Below are 19,802 nucleotides of genomic sequence, written 5' to 3' on the forward strand. Positions count from 1 at the left end.
GTGTTTTGAGATGTGAGAGATTTGCGACGTTTAGCGCAAATCTTGTGTAGTTAGTGTGTAGTGTAGTCAATAGTTTTGTTGTGTGTGTCAGAACAATGAGGCGACTGCTGAATGTTACAGGTGTTACAGCAGTGATACATCTCCTGTTGTCAGGCCTGCAGGTATCAGGCTGTTGTTCTCCTTAGTGGACAGAAATTCTTTTTTGGAGTAGCACAAATAATTGGTGTGGCATCAGATTTGATGCAGAACACCTGATTGTTCTGTAAATAGTTTGAAATGTTTATTTAAAAAAACGCCTTGGCTGCATTTTTAGGTAAACAGCTGCAAAGAACTTTGCTGCTTGCATAATTCAGTTACTTTTTTGAAGAAGTAACTATATAATTAATTGCCCAACATTGGTCATTATTTACTGTATTTTGCAGACAGAGAGTTACAGGACTCTCTCCCAGACCACAGACTCATAATACAAGTCAGAGCTTTATTTAAAAAAAAGAAGAAAAAAAAGAAAAGAAAGTTGTGTTTTCAAAATTGGAGTTCAAGTTATTTTTGCTTCCAATAGTGTTAACATACTACACAGGCCATGAACAAGATTTTTTTAAATTTTCATTGTAAGTGGGCTAAAGCAGTTAATTAAAAGTAGTCTATCATAAATGTAAATGCTGTAATTTGATTATTTTAATAAACCATGTAACTTGGATGGATTCGATGCTGGCGTGACCACAGTGCACACGTCTGCTGTTGCTCACAGTGGTCCAAGGGACCGCTCAGGGAGTTTGTGTGTTCGCTCAGACACATCAAAAATTAGAGGGAACCTTGACCACTTCTTATCAGCTCAATAGTTGGACTTTCCCCAAACAGTACTGCAATGAAACAGGGCAGTGATGCACTATTTACAAAGTGTTACATCCACCTTAGTATTCCAAGAAGACAGATCCCTTGTGACCACTGAGTAATGACGTCATTACATTAAGAACAACATCAGACATAATGTCATAATCCTTATTGCTCTAACCTTGGCAAACACGGTAGTAGCCACAATTTCTAGTAGCTTGATACAATTAAATATCATGTAAAAAAAACTTGCACCTCATTCATTAGGTCTGTGAATCCAAACATTAGTGAGAACAAAAACAAAGCGCTACACAACTTCCAGTGGTGGCACCCAGAAAAGTATTATGTAATATTTACAGCTAAAGCATAAAGCACAAATCATGTGATGTGATATCAAACACGTGGCGACAAACATCCCTAATATTGACTGAATGATATTCTGAGGAAGTTCATTCATTTCATCATTCATATGGGTTATCGCCATAGCAACACTAACCAACTGCTAACCAATTTCACTAGTTAGGATCACAGCAGTTTTCATGCAATCTGATTGGCTAGTAACTGCCCTGGAACAGTTGTGTAAATTCCATTTGATTGGCTGGGGCTTGTGTTTACATCTCGAAGCAAAAAGCATAATCTACAGTGATCCACAAGTGGAGCAGTGCTGCAGGTCACCCAGTTTCAAGTAAAGCATAAGCATCTGAGACTAGTTAAAATGTCAGGAATGGTTAAATGTGATTGCACTTGTTGCAGAAATTATTCTTTCTTTTGTTTTGTTTTTTTCAACTTTCTGTAATTCTGAGTATAAAAATATGGTAAAAATGGTAAATGGCCTGCATTTGTATAGCGCTTTTCTAGTCCCACCATCATTGATATGATGTTAGTTAGCTGTGGCAACAATTCAAGCCCTGTTTGTTTAAACTTCTATTTGTCTGAAATAATTCCAAATTAGAAATGTACCCATGGAAATGTAAGCAAACACCAGTGGACCGTGTTTCTTTTTCTATTATTTCTAATCAAATTTAGAAAGGTTTTTGTAAGGAACATCAGAGATAATTATATTGGGAAGTCCAAGCTACAAATCCTAAAACCATGTGCATTCAGTTATGACACAGATGAGTATGGGTGCAAACAGTTATATGTGTCCAGTATGGCCTGCATTTGTATAGCGCTTTTCTAGTCCCTAAGGACCCCAAAGCGCTTCACACTACATTCAGCCATTCACACACACACTGGCGATGGCAAGCTACATTGTAGCCACAGCTGCCCTGGGGCGCACTGACAGAGGCGAGGCTGCCGGACACTGGCACCACCAGGCCCTCTGACCACCACCAGTAGGCAAACATGGGGTTAGTATCTTGCCCAAGGATATTTGGCATGCAGCCAGGAGGCAGCCTGGGATCGAACCACCGACCTTCTGATTAGTGGCTGACCTGCTCTGCCACCTGAGCTACAGCCAGTATGGGGTTATAAAGAAATTACTGTCACTTTAAAAATAAATAAAATGAAATGAAATAAATAAAGGCATTATGCACTGAAGCAGTCAGTGTAGTGACACTTGGAGCAAAAATGTAACACTTTAATCCCCAAAGACAGAATCCCACCCGCACCAGCACTGTTTGTTTTCCATTGCTATTCAATTTCAGTCAACATGGCAGAAGAGATGAGTAAAAAGTGAAAGGAAGGTAGAAAATAGCTTCAAAATAAATCTCTTTTGGCGTATTATTATATTGGCATGACAGTTCAAGTGACATCAATGTCATAAGCAAGATCTAGTGCAGGAAATGGATAGGGATAAAACTGGCAGTGATTTATTGTTTTTTACTCCTGTCCTCATCACTTACAATACTCAAATATTGTAAATCACTAATAACTTTTTTTACTCTATACACCCTTTTCTTTTTGCCAATGCACTGTTTACACACAGCACCAACTGATGCTGCTAAACCTATGGAGCTGATGGAGCTGATGGAGCTGATGGAGCTGCAGAGCTGGAGCGAGGGAAAGAGCTAAAAGGAGGAAATATAAACTGTCCATTCCTGCTACCAGGATGTAGAACACAAGATTTTAGAACATTATGATGTACAGGCTTAGAGCACTGAGTTCAAGTTCAAGTTCGAGTTAAAATTTTATTCACCACATGCAGTGGTAGGTTGCCCTGCAGTGGAATGAACCCGCCCCCCGACCTTACACACACAACACAGACATCACATGGGGATACAAGTCAGAGAACGGTTGCATTACAGAAAAACCACTGAAATTTACACTACAATGGGAAAGTACGTTGTAGAATTCTGCTCTGTTATTGTTGTTACGGTTTGCATTCGACCATCAGCTGATGCAGAGGGACTGCGTGACATCACGCAGTCCACTGTAGCATGCCTGCTAATCCAACATTTTAGTGGTTTTAAGGTTATGACTGGTGATTTTACAGAACATTACCACCTTTTGAACAGTATTCTAATTGTCTTGGCCTGCTGTATGGAAATTGTGCTAGACACAGACTGTCTGTGTCTATGCCTGTGTCACATACCATACCATACCACCTTTATTTATAAAGCACTTTAACATAAAACCAGAGTTCACAAAGTGCTGTACATGCTAAAAGCATAAGTAAAGAAAATTAAAATGAGATAAGATAAAATAAATAACTAAAAAACTAAAATAAATTGAAACATGTCAAAACAAATTGAGTCAACCCCTCTAATCAATGCCAAAGGCTTCAGCGAATAAATATGTTTTAAGAAGACTTTTAAATTCAGAGAGAGAAGAGGCCTGCCTAACATGCAAGGGTAGATCATTCCACAACTTTGGAGCAACTACAGCAAAAGCACGATCACCTTTAGATTTATACTTAGTTTTTGGTACCTTAAGGAGCTGCTGATTGGCGGACCTAAGGGAACGGGGAGGTGTATATGGTTGTAGTAGCTCCGAGAGGTGGGGGGGGGGGGGGGGGCATTAAGAGATTTAAAAGCAAATAAGAGAATTTTAAAAACAATCCTAAAATGTACAGGTAGCCAGTGGAGTGAAATTAAAATTGGGGTAATGTGCTCAAACTTTTTTGTTCCAGTTAAAAGACGTGCTGCAGCATTTTGCACAACCTGCAGCCGCCTAATGGACGCATCACTAACCCCAAAATAAAGTGCGTTACAATAATCCAGCCTAGAAGTAACAAAGGCATGGATTACTGTCTCAAAATGCTGTTTCGATAAGATGGGCTTTATTTTGGCTAATTCCCTCAAATGAAAAAAGCTAGATCTTACAACAGCTCTGACCTGGCTTTCAAGTTTAAGATTTGCCTTCTACAACTTGGCGTTGAGGAGATATCGGCATTGAGGAAAACATCCTGTCGGTTTCCTGTATCAAAGAAGTTGACACCATCAGAGCTTAACAGCTAATGACTAGTTGCCTTCATATTACTTATGATAAGGTTGCTAAAGAACTGAATCTTGGCCCACCAGAGGCCGTAGGTTAAAAAAAAAATATCTTGAACTCCTGGAATCCACATATCAACAAAAAACTGGGAGCAGGTGATATAATCATCTACATGCTGTCTGCAGCATGTAGATGATTATATCTGTCTATTCCCATGTAGACAGTAGGCTGCATGGTGATGTGCACCTCTTTGATTTCTTTAGTGTGTTTAAGGTAATTCAGCCACTGCTGTTGAAGGAGAAATGTTGGGAAAAACAAACTGGACCGGTCAGCTAATACAGGTGTACTTTATAGGAAGGGACAGAGCAGGATGTACTTCACAAGAAGACTGAGTTCATTTAAATCTGCAATAAATGCCTGCCGATGTTCTACCAGTCAGTAGCTGCCAGTGTTCTCTTCTACACAGTGGTTTGCTGGTGAGGCAGCATTAAGAATAGGGATGGACTGACTGGTTAAGAGAGCATGCTCTGGTGTTGGCATGGAGCTGGAGCCCCTTACATCAGTGGCAGAGAAAAGAACCCTCAATAAAATGCTTTCAATCATGGATAACAACAGGAACCCTCTGCACAAAGTATTCCTGAGGCCGAAGAGCATGTTTACCAACAGACTACTGTCATTGTCCTGGACCACTGACTGAGGAACTCTATTGTACCCTAGGCTATAAGGCCCTTCAATGCATCACAGAAAGCAGGAGAGACACTGAGTTTTAAGCATAACTCTCTGCAAACCACAATCAAGACTCTTGATACAGCCTTTATTAGCTCAATGCACATGCACATCTACATTTACTTTCTTCTCCTTAACCTAGTTTTTATTAACAGCTTATTTCAGTTTAGTCAATAGTAGTAACAACTCTTGCACTGTGAATGGATCTTGTTTTGTTTGCCCCTTTTTCTTTTGATTGCCTACTGTTTATTGTGTTTTATATTCTGTTTTTATCTGTCTGTCTGTCTGTCCAGAGTATGTGAGATTTGCTATGACTCTGTCTTATTGGATGATTTGTGCAGTGGTCTGGGAAAAATCATCTGCTTCTGTATATGAATAAGAGCAGTGAGATGGTTGATATCCACTGAGGATAGCTGCATGGACTAAGTCTTTCTTGGGACAGGGTATGTTGATATGATGGAGGAATGCAAGTACCTGGGCATCCCCATCAACAATAGGCTGAATTGGAACACATGGAGTTGAGCAGGCTGTGTTTTGTGTTTTGGAGATCTGTTTTATCACTCTGTTGTGCAAGTGCAGTGACCTTTGTTGTGGTCTCCTGGGAGAGCAGCATAGCTGATGACACCAACAGAATGAATACATTTATCAGGAACTCTGGGTCTCTGATTGGCTGCAAAGTGGACACATCTGAAGCCGTGGTGGAGAGGTCATTGAACAAACTGTTATCCATCTCGAGCTGTCATGAGCCGAGAAGCAGGGTACACACTGGACAGGTTGCTAATTTGTCGTAGACAGACATCCATTCGGGGAAAACTGGAGTACCTGGAAAGAACATGCAAACTCTAGAGGTGGCCAGATAGGGAATTCGAACCTCTGGTCTTCTGTAATACTACTACTACTACTACTACTACTAATAATAATAATAATAATAATAATAATAATAATAATAATAATAATAATAATAATAATAATAATATAGCTGTGGCAAAGCTGTTTCCCAAATTTATGAATCAAAGATTCATCACTATAGATTTATAAATGGCTTGTGCCTGAGTTCTGCTCAGCTGTCAAAGGCTTTTGGGTGGTGTAGCTGTTTTATGTAAGCTGTGTAAAACCAAATAATATAATGGTAATTTTTACTATAGTACATGGGTCTTTTTATTGCTCAAGGTGTATGATTTACATGTTAAATGTTTTACTGCATGTCCATTTTTGCTGTCTAAAAGTATAATCTACATCCAAATATCAATCAGACATGTTGCAGTTTGATCAAACTAAATTGAAAACACCCTAGGAAAATAAAGTAATAAAACACATAGGCATTTATGAGCTGCTTTAATAATGTATGCATAAAGAGTTCGTTCACAGCATTGGACTGTTGTCCATATAACATTTTCTTTTTCCACAGTTCTATTGACAATAACCCACGGTAATGAGAAACTAAGTGATTCATTGCTTTACTGTTAGAGGTGCACTCTGTCTCTGTATTTCTTTTTAATGGCCTGTTTGATAGATGGCCCAATGCTGTATGAGTATTTCCCACAAAGAGGCAGAGGGTGGAGAAGAGGGTGATGAAGCAATGGGTAGTAAGAAGAGGAAGCAGATATGAAAATCATGAAAGTTATGGAAAGCTGGTGAAGAGATGTCCATTTATAAAGCCATCCAGTAAGTTCCAGCATGGGGCCACATAGTGGCTGACCAGTGAAAGTGCCCCAATGAAGGGGGGTACAGTTCAGAGTCAGAAGGGTCAGTCCAGGAGGGGTAAATGGACGTGTACAAGTTCCCTCCAGAACTCTGATTCTTAGAAAAACACGAATAGACCTTTCATTTTTCTTCTTCTCCCAATGCTTCAGCCTTCACTCACTTAGCCAAGGAAATGATCAGTGACTGCTGTTTAAGTGAAAGCAGAGGCAATCCCCATCTTGTACACATATTCATTTGACAACACAGCACAGGGCTGGTCAATTAATCAAATTTTATTTTCCAACAAAAAGTTTGGCTCTAGTCAATACTGGAAACTCAACATGAAACGATCATTGTGCCACAATTCATGTCACAGAGATAATGTAGCAAAAAAAGCAGCAAGAGCAAAGCCTCATGGGGCTCTTCATATTAAAGTATAAGGTGTTAATTTTATAGTCTGATGTTGTCTTAGTACCGGTACTTAACTTTTGTTCATGTGTGATTTGATTTCCAGTTTAGCTAGCAGCAGGCCATCATGACTGAGGCTATGGTTGCGTTTCAGGAACTCTGGCTACAGTTTTATATCTTAATGCTAAAGAAAGCTGCAGCAGCTGTGCAGGTTAAGGAACACAAGAACTACAAGCAAGAACTGAGAAATCCATTGGTGTACCTGGATCCTACTTTGAGAACCACTGAACTAGAGGAAGTGAATGCCATAACAAGGTTTCTTTTCGTGAACTTTCAATGGAAAGCATTCAGCATGCCCTAAAACTGCTGAGGATATTAAGGTTAATGTGAACTCATTATAGAACATTCATATTTGATAAGTTAGATAATTTTCCAGGTCTAAATCCTCATATTCCCCAAGTAAGCTTCCCTTCCACATTTTTCCACATTAGAATCAGTGTAAAAGAACATGAATGAAAGCTTGACAGGGAAATTCCATATCATTGTGTTTTCCATGCTGATTGCTGCTGCTGAAGCATTCCAGATGAATGCATGCTTGCCTAATTCCACATTAGTCTCTATTACCGAGGCAACAGATTATTTCTCCAAATTAAGCTACCACTTTTTCCCTCTTTCACACTCTTATAGTTGGATATGTGTGCTCTAAAACAAACAAACTTAAATAAATAAGCACATGCATCGGTTCATGCTTGGTTCTCTCTTTGAGAATCACTCCTTAAGCCATTCAAAGCATGGGGACTTTGAATAGCCAATAATGTACAGCTTTCAATGTATGACCTATAATGAAAGTCTCATATGACATGCATTTCACTGGGTGATTTAATGGTTTACAGTTCCTGTTAAAAGCATCCAGCATAACAGAAGGAATAAAATCTAAACATAAATCAGGTCATGGGGTTACCCTGTAAGGTAAGACCCCGCTTGGGGAATTGGGACTATGCACACTCATGCAAACACACACATACTTCAACTTAGACTAAGGATGGATATGCTGCAGAAAAGACACGTCTTGCCAGATATACTGCGGCCTTTACTGCTGTTGGGTTGTGTTCCACTTAACGCCCTTCACTTTTACACACACAATATATCACTCAGCTGCCTCTCACAATGCTAAGCTAGTGGGCCACTTAGCCAATCGATCACTGCGGAAGTCCCGAATGCCACCGGAGGAGGTGTAAGCAGTCAGATCAAACAGACTTTTGGATGACAATAGGGAAAAATCACACGTAACTTGTTCACTTTTAAAATCATGTGCTTACATTGTGTGTGCTGCATATTTAAACAGAAACACCTGTGCCTTATGCATACAGTGCACAACTAATAAGTTCATAAAACTATGGATTAGTATTCTTTGACATTTCCCAGAATATTTGGAATTAACAGTGAGTCTTTGAAGAGATTTGAAGAAATTATTTATTCTGGTTAACAAATCATGTATCTGTCAGCCATTTGATTTGTTGAACTACTTTTGTAACGTATCAGCATCAGCTGTTTATTTTAATATTTGACTTTGATTGAATGTTGAATGCAGATCCAACAGAATACTCTCGAACTTTTTATATAAATCTGGAGCACAGACTCAAACTATACAAGGAAAACATCGGACAAATGCCAGCTTTCAGTAGTGTTACAGAAACATTTGGCTCAACACCAATACGTACCCTGCCCAACATAAAACCCTACAAGTCAGAATACTAGTCTATAAATATGCACATACGTATCAACACCACATTAACACTAAGCTATATCATGTGCTGTGCAGCACATTAGGTCTCTCTGCTGCCATACATAAAACAGATGAAAAAACAGATGAAAGTGATCTATGTATGACGTAACCCGTTTAATTCACACAAACCTCAACAGTGATTCACATATGTGGACTGAGCAGACGCCACAACAGTAGTGAAAGTTTGAAAGCTTGGTGGCACATCCAGAGGGGCAGCAGCTGACTGAACCCCAGCAGACCTCTGAGTCATCCGGCTGAGCAAACAGATGAGGCAGGAGTTTCAATAACGCTGGGCTCTCAGCAAACACGTGGACTTTTGCAGTCCAAAATGCACACTCCTGACAAAGGATTGTGGGTACCACAATAACACTGAAGTCAGAATTCATCAACACTGAATAGCGATGAAGTTTTCTACACAGCATCTAGAGGGAAAACTAAATCAAATTCTTTTAGACCATGTTGAGGAGACAAATGTGTTCCCGTGACCTCTCCAGTGCAGAGCGTTTGTAATTGTTTGTGCATTTAGACGTGATGGTATTCAAGAAAATTGCTTTGTTTTCCAAAGATTATGCCATTGTGCAAACCAGTTTCTCTTAGGAATAAATTCTAATTCTCCACAAATGCAAAAATGTCTGTCTCCTTATTAATGAAAGCTTACCCAGGCTGCAGAAAACAAACCTTAACACCACAGGGTTAGTCACACTTTAGGCACACATCAGGAAAAACACACAACTGGATAACTGTGGTCTTATTCAGACTAGTTTGCCTTTTCTGGCATAGGATTCTGTTAGACAGACATCTTCAGTTAGACCTTCTTTTTGTAGCTCCAAGGCATGGTGGATTAGTCATAATTTAAAACATCGCACCTTCCAGCTAAAATGTAACACATGGCTGAGCACATAACACACAAAATATGCTCACACACTGTGCAAGATCTGTGACATGGGCCTTATGTAACACTATGTGGTTATGAAAGTTCTGTCAATACAATGGCTCCTCTGAGCTTATGACCATTTCTGCTGTGCTCCAGAGGATCAACATGGCAGCTTAGAGACCAAGAGTGCTGTCAGTGATGGATTGTGCGTGTGTGTATGTTTGTAGGTGTACCACTAATATTAGAGTGGTGATTGGTTCTAGCCAATGGAACTATCTCAACTAAGAAGAATATTTTCCTTGTTTAATGAAAAATAAATCCTCAAGGCTGAATAGGAAACTAAATGACTTATTGAAGCAATCACCATCAGTCCTGGAAAATCTGTTTGGAGAATGTTTTAGTGTTTAATCGGTTGGAGGTTTGAATCGGCTGAAAGGGCCTTTATGCATCAACCATCTTAGAGGTGAAGGTGATAAAGGGTAAAAACATTTCACAAAAGGTGGAGTTGTTGGACAGAATAAGATATTAAAAGAATATAACAAAATAAAGTATTGCCAGACTAGTATTAAAAATAAGTATTGTCAGACTAACAGCTCAAACCCCTCCTTAGTCTCAGAACTTCCACAGCTCTTGCCTGACAGAAGAAATGTGAGAAAAGACGTGCTCCCCTAAGATATCTCAGAATCTCCTTGGTAGCAAATAAGCCATAAAATGTAGCAGCAAAAATCTCCGGCATCTGCTTTTCAAAAGGGCCATAAGGGAGTCTTGACTTTCTCTTAGTTACATAAACAATGGAGCTCTAAAGTCTAAATGCCTTTAACAGCAAAGCTACTGCCTGGCCACTGCTTCCTCCTTCCCTCATTGCACAAACCTGTGCAAAAGGTCATACTGACCAAGTAAAACAGAGTCCTACAATCACAGAGAGCGAACATCCCAAACAGATGCATGCACTTCCCAGGGATACACATTGGTGCCATTATTTCAAGAAAGAAAAAAAAACAAGAAAGATGTGAGTTTTCTATATCACCTCATCAACCGCAAACAAGGTTGAAAGCCTAGAGGGAAGGAAAACAGCCCAGAAAACAAATTAACGTTTGCAGGAAACACTAAATAACATTAAATATCGAAGAAAGAGAGAAAAAGAGAGAGGGGAAGGACAATGTCACGCTCCCTTGAACATTCCCAGCTTGAGAACAGACACCACTAGCTCTTGTTAAATTTGTTTGCATCTTTCAAGCAACTCATTGTTTTTAACAAGGCCAATCACTTTCTCAAAAGCAAAAGAATCTGCTTTGTTTTTCATTGAAAGAAAATGGGATTATGAGCGTTTCCCTCTATGGGAGCCAGCAAGCATTTTATTAGAACTGACAGGACATGTCTCTGACTGTGTCTGGGTGGGAGAGTTTGCGTGTGTGTGTCTGTCTGTGTGTATGTTTGTGTGTGTGTTTACACAGCTGGAAGTAGATAGCAGAACCGCTTCACCTGGCGGTGGTTCCTGGAGTGTCTGCTGTGATCCCATTAAAAAGCAGACAGGCTCTGGAACCATCTCTTCAAAACAAGAGGACTTCACTTACCAAAATATCCCTGCATTAGAGCCCAAAAAGCAAGCCAAATCCCTACAAACCCCTAGTGAATTTACTTAGGGGGGGTAAATGGTTCCCTCTCTAAACTTCTGATAGCTGATTGCTCTGGCAGGGTTCAGGTGGATCTGCTGAGTGGCCTCCAGCCCAGTTTCCCCTCCATTCAAGTTTCCACTCAGACCCAGACTTGTCTCCACACCTCTTTCTCATCTCTCTTGCTCCCACACCTACCCTCCCTCCTGACATCCTTCTCCTCAGGCTCAGTCCAAATGCCAAAAACTTTCATGCCAGATTTAGTGCAACTTCCATATCAGTAGGTGCTTAAGCCTCTGTCTGTCTGTTCTGTTGTCTCTTCCTCTTTTCTCCGTTTCTCCTTCTCTACTTCCCATCATTACATTAAACCATGGCTGCGCCTGATATTCTCTGCTAGATGTAACTTGTCTTTGAGAAGATATCACACTGCACACAGTTAAAGTGGAGACCAAACCAAAAACAACTTCTCATTTTGATTAATCCTATTCTGCAGAATCTGACTCATTACAAGACAGAGAGGTCCAGAAGTACCAGCTGCCTGCACCTCACCTCACCTGGCCTGCCTGCACACATGCCCGTTTTCTAGGAAGGCAGAAAGGCCTTATGAACTGCTCTAATACAAAGACATGGGAACTGACAAGCCTCCAGGGCTCACTCACTTTTCTAAACAAGACCCTTTCACTATACACGCTCGCTTAGGCAAGCATGCCTGCCCTGAGTCACACTGTGTATGCATGCTTACAAACAGCCACATATCAAAACACACAAGCCATGAGTAGTAGATTAAACATCAATAATATTCTGGTTAATGTCTTGCTCTGTCTTGCAGAAAACAGGAATAAAGTTTATAGAGCATAACCATAATTAGCTTTGAGGGTGAAGTGGATAGGTGCGGTCAGTGAAGACGTCTGAGACACTGAGGCAAGCTGAAGTCCAGCAGGGCCTGCAATGTGGATCAAAGTGGCAGAAAGTGGGACAGTCTCTGTTTTATTAGCCTGCTGCAGCACGCCCTGCTCTGTTTACAGGCCTGATTCAGCTGCACTAAAACCAGACCACTGACTGCTCACTTATCATTTGTGCACCACACAGACAAGAAAAGCTTATATCCATGCATAAATATACAGTGCTAGCTCTTGAAAGCAAAACATGTGTCATAGCTAACAAAGTGAAGCCCCCTTGCATGTATGTAAGTAAATAATAAGAGCTTGAAATCACAGGTTTGAATGAAAACACTGTGTTAGTGGACAGGAGGAGATTGAAGAAATGATAACGACAGAGGTTGAATATAGAAGTATAAGCCTATATCTGCTTTATTTCATTTACCTGTGTGGTCTTGAGTCTTCAGCAAAGATCAAAACTGCAACCTGGGGAACACAAAAAGAAAATATGTTATGCAGATGTAGACATCGACTACATCTGCAGTAGGTCAACCTCGGGCCATTCACAGAACTCTGCAGTGAGTTCAGCAGCTATAAAGTGCGATTAACCTCATCCATTACTGATACACATGCACAATGAGCTGAGATTTACTGTGAAGAATACTGTGAATACTGGTCTACACACAAGATGGTGGTATCATTTTTTTCCTTTTAATAAGAGTGATAAAGCTTCAGTCCTCCTGGGCTCATTTTCCTGCCCAGATCAAACTATGTCATATCTCTTATCTCAAAAAGAGTTTCATGTGCATGCGGACAAAAGGTGCAAAGTGCATAGAAAGTACTTTGCAACAAAGATTCATATGTTTTTTTCCAAGTGCAATATCAATGTGTAAATTAGGGCTGCCACAAACGATTATTTTGATAGTCGACTAGTCACCGATTATTTATGCGATTAGTTGACTAATCAGATCATCATCCACTGGACGTAAAACTACAGCTTATTGCACCAGCAGCATCTGCTCTTATATAACTATCATTAGCTTACAGCTTTAAGCTTTTAAGGTGCTAACTAAAAATAAAGACAAGATGATAGTTTATTCAATTTTATTGAAATTTGCAGATTGTTTCGGTAAAGTTTAATAAACTCCTTGCTATCTAAAATATAACAGGACACCGGAGTATATTCTCCAGCATCTCACACTTCTGATAATCAGCTGTCTGCTTGACGTTTATTCAGCTGTGTAAAAACTATAACTTTAATCTCAGCCAAACCGATTTACTCAGGAACAAATAAAATACAAAAAAAAAAAAGCCAAACAACAACATTTTTAATTTATCTAAGTGACTCATATATATTTAACCTGAGTCGCGAAAGACGGCGGTGGGTTTGAAAACAATTTGCCGGGAGTCCGGTGTTCTCACGGCGCTAGTGACCTAGCCCCCGGCTAGCTATCAAGCTAGTGGGTAACAGACGTCTCCGAAAACGTCGGAGCGCTTTTGAAAATATGTGGTGTCCTGATAAACTGAGCAGATATTTGAGGTTTACACAGCTACATTCTCGCCTGAAAATATGTTAAACGTTTATTTTGTGACCCAGAAAGAATAATAAGAGTAATATTAAAACTAACTAGCTACCGCCATTGTTGGAAACTAAGCTGGGCCGCGCTATGAATTCTGGGACACAGCTGCTTCTTCTTCTTCGGGGTTTAACGGCAGCTGGCATCCTTGTACATGCTGTGCTGCCATCTTCTGTTTCAGTCCGTTATTACACTCTTAAATCCTGCTATTATTCCTGCGTCTTTTGCGATCTTACAAAGCTTCAAACGACACGTCGACTATTAAATCAGTCGTCGACGATTTTGATAGTCGACGTAATCGTGACTAGTCGACAAATCGTGGCAGCCCTAGTGTAAATTATAGAGATTCAGAAGATGTCTGGCAATAAAAGCATCAGCGGGGTAAATCTCTTTTGCCCCTTTGAGCCAATCTACTTTACAGTCAGTAGCCGTAGACACGATGTAAACAAACAAGTAAATCAGCAGCATCGACAATTTCAGACACCTCAGAGCAAGTTTTGACTCCTCCAGTGCAAGAGATTTATGGCCCGTTAGTAAAGTGATGCAGTCAAAAACAATTTTAGCTCTGATTTAGCGATTAATGACTAACAAAATGTAGTGAACAGAAAAAAAAAACAATGCAAAATTAAAGTAATATTTGATGCGACTGCTTTGCATCATCACTAGTTTCCCTAAGTGCACTTGCACAGTATCGTTAGCAAGTAGGTCATTCCAACCATCCTGGAGAACTTGCTACAGTTCTCCTGTGAATTCAGGCTGTCTCAGTTACTGTTTACTCTTTAATGAATTATTGTGTAATATCGATGTCGGAGATGTCCCTCTGCTCCAGGACTCTTATCTTGGATGATCCTGGGTGTGTGCTACAGACCTAAATGGACTTGAGCGGATTTTTACTATTTGGAAAACAAATGTCAGAAGTGTTATAACCTCACAGTTGTGTTTGACATTACCATGATTCTTAGTTATTAAATTGCCTGAATATATTTCCACCACTGCAATTTGGTTAATCCACTGCAATAGTAAATCTGTCTACAGGCAGACATCTGTATCCAAACACATTGCTGTTTGGTGCAGGCATGCCATGACAATCAAATTGGCTTTCCAGATCACAACGGTACATGTGTTTACCTGCACTTACATATACCCTTAAGAAAAATAAAGTAAATTAGAGCCACAAAACCTGTGAAACCCTTTTATTCCAGATTTACTATGATTCTGAACTTTAAAGCAAGCTGTTAATGAACTTCTGTGCTTGATTTTTGCTTATTCCAGACAAACTTTATACTTTTTACAATTGCATTGGGATATGTGCCACAAACACCTGCACACATTCCACTGATTTACGGCGTTGGGAAATCTGTAGTTAATAGTCAGAGCAGTCAGATGTAGAGAGGCCAAAGAACGGGCACATGCTTAACTGTATGTTTTGAGAAACACACTTTCAATACACTGATCACACGTACATTGTACAGATGCAGCAGAACATGGATGCACACACGTGCCGGACAAACCCTTTGCAATCCTGTTTTGACAGGCAACAGGACTGAGTGTTGGAGATGAGGATGTGTGTGAAAGACTGGGCTTGCTCGCTGTGGATGAAGCTTTGGAACGCACACATGGAACACGTAATTGAATGAGAAATGGTCTCTCGTTGGATCGAGACAGTTTTCTGGCACAGTAATAAAAGCATGAGGTCGGTACAGCCTTTTTGCTGCCTTCATTCTGTTTGCAGCACTTTTATTTGGTTAGCCCCCTTAAGTTCTCCGTCTCTTTCCTCCCGGTGCCAAAGCATGCACAATATCATGAACCTGTGTTGTTCAATACGTTGCAAAAAGTATAAATCAAATCTAATAAAGAATGGAAAAGACTTGTTTCCAGGAGTGAGTGAGACATCGTGATTGGCAGAATGGTTGGCTGTTGCGCTGCTGTTGCTACTCTCCCTCTCCAGTGTTGTGCTCCTGGTTTCAGAATTTTATCACAACCATACAGCCACACACAAGCCAGTCTTCTCTGCTTGGCTTCCCAACCCACACCCTGACACCAGTGCTGCCATTCTCACTAACATAAACCACAGGTTGCTAAGAGGAATGAGTCAGTGTCACACTGATGAGAATCCCCATGATATGTGCAGCAGTTGGATGCAAACAAAAATAAATGATAATGAGCATACCACACAAGCATGACACGGGCAAATTGATTTACAATCCATCGCCACAGAGAAATAAACCATATGTGTCAACAAGCTTTTAGCTCTACATGCAACTGGCTGCCACCATCAACAGCACATTTCTCATTTCACTGGCACTCTGGGAAGGTTTTAAAGATCTCTGAAAGGAACCAAAATAATGGCCTATATTATGGTAAAAATAAAGGACACCCTCTGTTAATTCTCATGTCTTCAGGATGTGATTAAAAAATACTGGGGGCAACCAGTGCTACCCCTCAGCCTCCTAGTAGATGCACCTATCATATAAATGTGAAAATCCTATGTAACTTCCTTCTTGAATTCTTCTCAGTCATAAAATTTTCATAAAACTTGACCTCTGACCTTTACCTTGAGGTTAAGGTCACTGAAATTCAAACTCTGAGTTTTTTAATTGATATAGTTATGGTATTAGTTTGAAAATCATAGGCGATATCTTTCTTGACTTATCAAGTTCACAAACTTGGGTATCCACGCCATCTGCCCACTCACCCCCACAGTGGGGTGACCAAAATGTCAAAATCAGCCTTTTATGGCTGAGGGGTAAGAATGATCTAGTCTTAAAATTATGTCAATTAAACCAAAGAGGATCGTTGACAAATACATGACATATTACTGAGCACCATTATATCTTTAACAAAAAGTAGTCCTATTAAAAACTAAGCACACCTCGGTCCCATTAGCTCACAGAATCACCTTTAGATTCTTTTCTTTCAGCAATTCCGTTGCAGATTTGCTGCTGTGATCATTATCCTGTTTCATGACCCAGTTTCAGCCAAGCTTTAGCTGTCAGACAGATGGCCTTACATTGGACTCTAAAATATTTTGGAGTTCATGGTTGCTTGAATATATTCCACTTGTGAATAATCTTTCTCTCTGCATGATGATGGATATCAAATTGTTTGGAAATGACCTTAAAACCTTTCCCAAACAGATGAGGAGAAGACAACTGCTTTTTTATGTTCACTGACGATGTCTTTCCTCCTCAGCATTGAGTTAACAGGCACCTGAATTGCAAAAACATGTGCTTTTAGAGGTGGTCAAATGTGCTGATGATCAGTTAATCAAGTACGCTTGATTATCAGTTTATGTTCTTGATTCCTATGGAAACAGTAAGGATTGACTTTTTCACAGACTGCTTTTGCACTGTGGCTTATTTTTTGTGAAACAAATAATAATTTTCCAATACAATCATCATTTGTGTGGGACTGACATAACATGAAGGAGAAAACTTCCCTCTAACTTACATGGCATGTAAAGTATGATCATGAAATTCCCTAGACAGTTTCAGAGGCGTCATAATGTGAGAAGATTTAAAACACACACCATGTACTAACATTTCGTTTCCGATAAACAGAAACTGAGAAAATGAGTGGTGAATCATGTGGCCACTACCAGAAAGTGCATCATCCACATGCTTCTGGTTCCAATTCACACCCCACAGACTCCCATTAAAACTGCCGTGGGATTTTCTGACCAGCCAAGTCATCTGTGCTTCAGTTTTGGTGAGAGAAATTCTAGTATTTTATACTAATAACATAGTTCTACATAGTTAGCAAATGTATAGTATATGTTAACCAAAGTTGCCTTTCATGGCTGATAACTTGGCTGACAACTGTTGCCTTCCAACTGGTTTGGGCAGCTCTGCCTGGTAGTGGAGCCTTCCCAGGACCATGATGAGCCACAACTCTATGCCAGACTGTCTTCACTGAGTGTGGTAATCAGCTCAGTGTGTTTAACTATTTATGCTAATAAATATGCATAATACTTCTTCTTTTCTATCTTTGAAGCTTCTTCTAAACTGGAATCCTATCTGCCTCCAATGAAAGTCTTCCCCAGGATTCCAAGCTGTTCTACACTCTCTGTGAAGGAATATGAGGACGTTTTTGTCTGCTGTAAAACCCTCCACCAGTCCGATCTCTCCGGGGAAGCCTGCTCAGTCAATTCCCCTCCTGCCATGCAACCTCACAATAGCTCTGGTTTCTACTGACCTCTACGCTCCCAACAAAATAGCTTCTTGAACTGAGCCCAGAAAAATTCTAGTTATTTCCCCAGCCATTGGTGCTTACTTTGAGACTACTGTGGATAGGTTGAAAGGTACACTGTCAGCTGTTGGATTGTGCTTTAGAGTCCAAAACCTTACTCACCAACTTTGGCTCACGACACTCCTACTTGCTTTTATACCTCCCATCTAAATATGGTCACCTCTGGCTCCAAAGACACCAACACTGTGGTGGCCAAAACACTAATGCTGAGGCCTCAAAACAGTCCAAGGTGCTTGTTTGTTTTTGATTCACTGAAGTTTTTGCCACTAAATGCTGAGCTGGTTTCCCTTCACTCTGCTCTACTTTTAAAACCTCAGCACAATCAGTATGTTTACATGAACGTAATGCAGTCTGGTCTTCAGTGATTCATAAGAAAAAGTGATTCCGCTTCTTAGTGGAAATAGAGTTGGCACAATGTCAGACTGAAGATGAAAATTGTGGGTGCATATGAGTCAATATCAGGGTAATCACATCACGCAGAAACATTGACTAAGAAGCGCAAAGACAAGTAATATTAATGTTATGTGTACATGGACTATAATATCGTAACTGAAATACACACATGGCATCTTTTTACATCTTGTCATTCAGTTCTCTGTCAAAAGTATGTAATATGCCAACAAAAGCTGCATTAATGTTATTTCAGTCAACATAGATTCACTATCTTGGTTAATGCTAATCTTTACCAGAACGATAATGGCAGAAAATGTTTCAAGTGGGGACTGGGGTTAACAAAAAACAAGAATCAAGGTTACATAAGGTTACATTTTCTGTGATGTCATTTTCCATTACAAACACTGAGAACCACAAACACCAAGGCGCATTTCTTCGATTTGGTTGTTGGTGTAGACCAATTTTGCAGTGCTGACATGAGACCCGAACTCACGAGTGTTGAGAAGGTAATAGTAGTTCTTGGTTTCTTGGCTGCGTGCTTCTTTGTAAATTCTAATTCTGGTATTTTCAGACCCTTTTGCAATCTTTATACTCAATCACTGCCTTTCTTCTCTCATTTGTCTGTAGTTATTGCCAGGCTTTTTATAGATCAAATACTGCCTTGGATGGTCAATTGAATGTTTTCACACATCTAGTGGAGCCATGTGCTGTTTATATGGAAGGAGGTTTCCAGTCTATCTCAAATTCCAACTCTTCTGGCGTTGAATGAGTATACCACATTTCTGCATGTGGTGAAAATCTCAGTATCAAGAATCTTTTCAGATGTCTGTGCTCTCTATACGACTACAGAGCAGAAACACAAGAGTTGGTTGATAACTTTTCTAAACAATGAGAGAATTTCTGTCTCTAAGCTGCAGAATGGAGACAAATGCATTTTCACAAAAATTCATATCAACAAGTTAGCAGATCTCACATCATGTTCATTTTCTTATCAACTGTCTTTGCAGCCGCGAGTCACGTGACACGAGCCTTCTGCTACTTAGACATAGCTGCAAACAAAAGATTATTGATGTGTTTCCCAACCTTAGACCACACATGTAGAGAATTAATATTTACAGGGAAGGAAATGATGGCGGTGTTTACCAGCTTTTATGGAGAGAAGCAAATGGTTCTTGCTTAGGATCCAAAGGTAATGAGTGGTAGCTGTCTGTACTTCCAGGGCACAATTGTGACAGTTGGTTTTACTCACAGGTTTATATCAAGACAGTAAGGTGACAGATAGTGGATTTAAACTGAAAATGAAAAGCAGACCATAGTTCACTGAGAAAGTTTTTTAATTAACTCCACATTTTTTTCTGGCACACCCAGATGCTCTTTGCTTTTAATGCTATCCATCTATTCTCTCATGTA

The 19,802-nt window shown here is 40.0% G+C and overlaps 1 protein-coding gene across 6 annotated transcripts in view; it reads right to left on the reverse strand.

Annotated features, from left to right (window-relative positions):
* The window catches only part of znf469 (zinc finger protein 469), a 212,887-nt gene that overhangs the window by 148,973 nt on the left and 44,112 nt on the right, over positions 1-19,802 (reverse strand). For 4 of the 6 annotated variants that reach the window (XM_082540330.1, XM_082540329.1, XM_082540327.1 and 1 more), the window contains one exon: positions 12,620-12,660. The gene's annotated coding sequence lies outside the window, so the exon portion shown is untranslated. Of the gene's footprint in view, positions 1-12,619; positions 12,661-13,535; positions 14,081-19,802 lie in introns of those variants that run through there. The other 2 variants (XM_082540328.1, XM_082540332.1) reach the window with 2 other exon arrangements.

The sequence above is a fragment of the Aulonocara stuartgranti genome, assembly GCF_965226115.1.
Source record: "Aulonocara stuartgranti genome assembly, chromosome: 7".
In the NCBI taxonomy this organism is placed as follows: Eukaryota; Metazoa; Chordata; class Actinopteri; order Cichliformes; family Cichlidae; genus Aulonocara; species Aulonocara stuartgranti.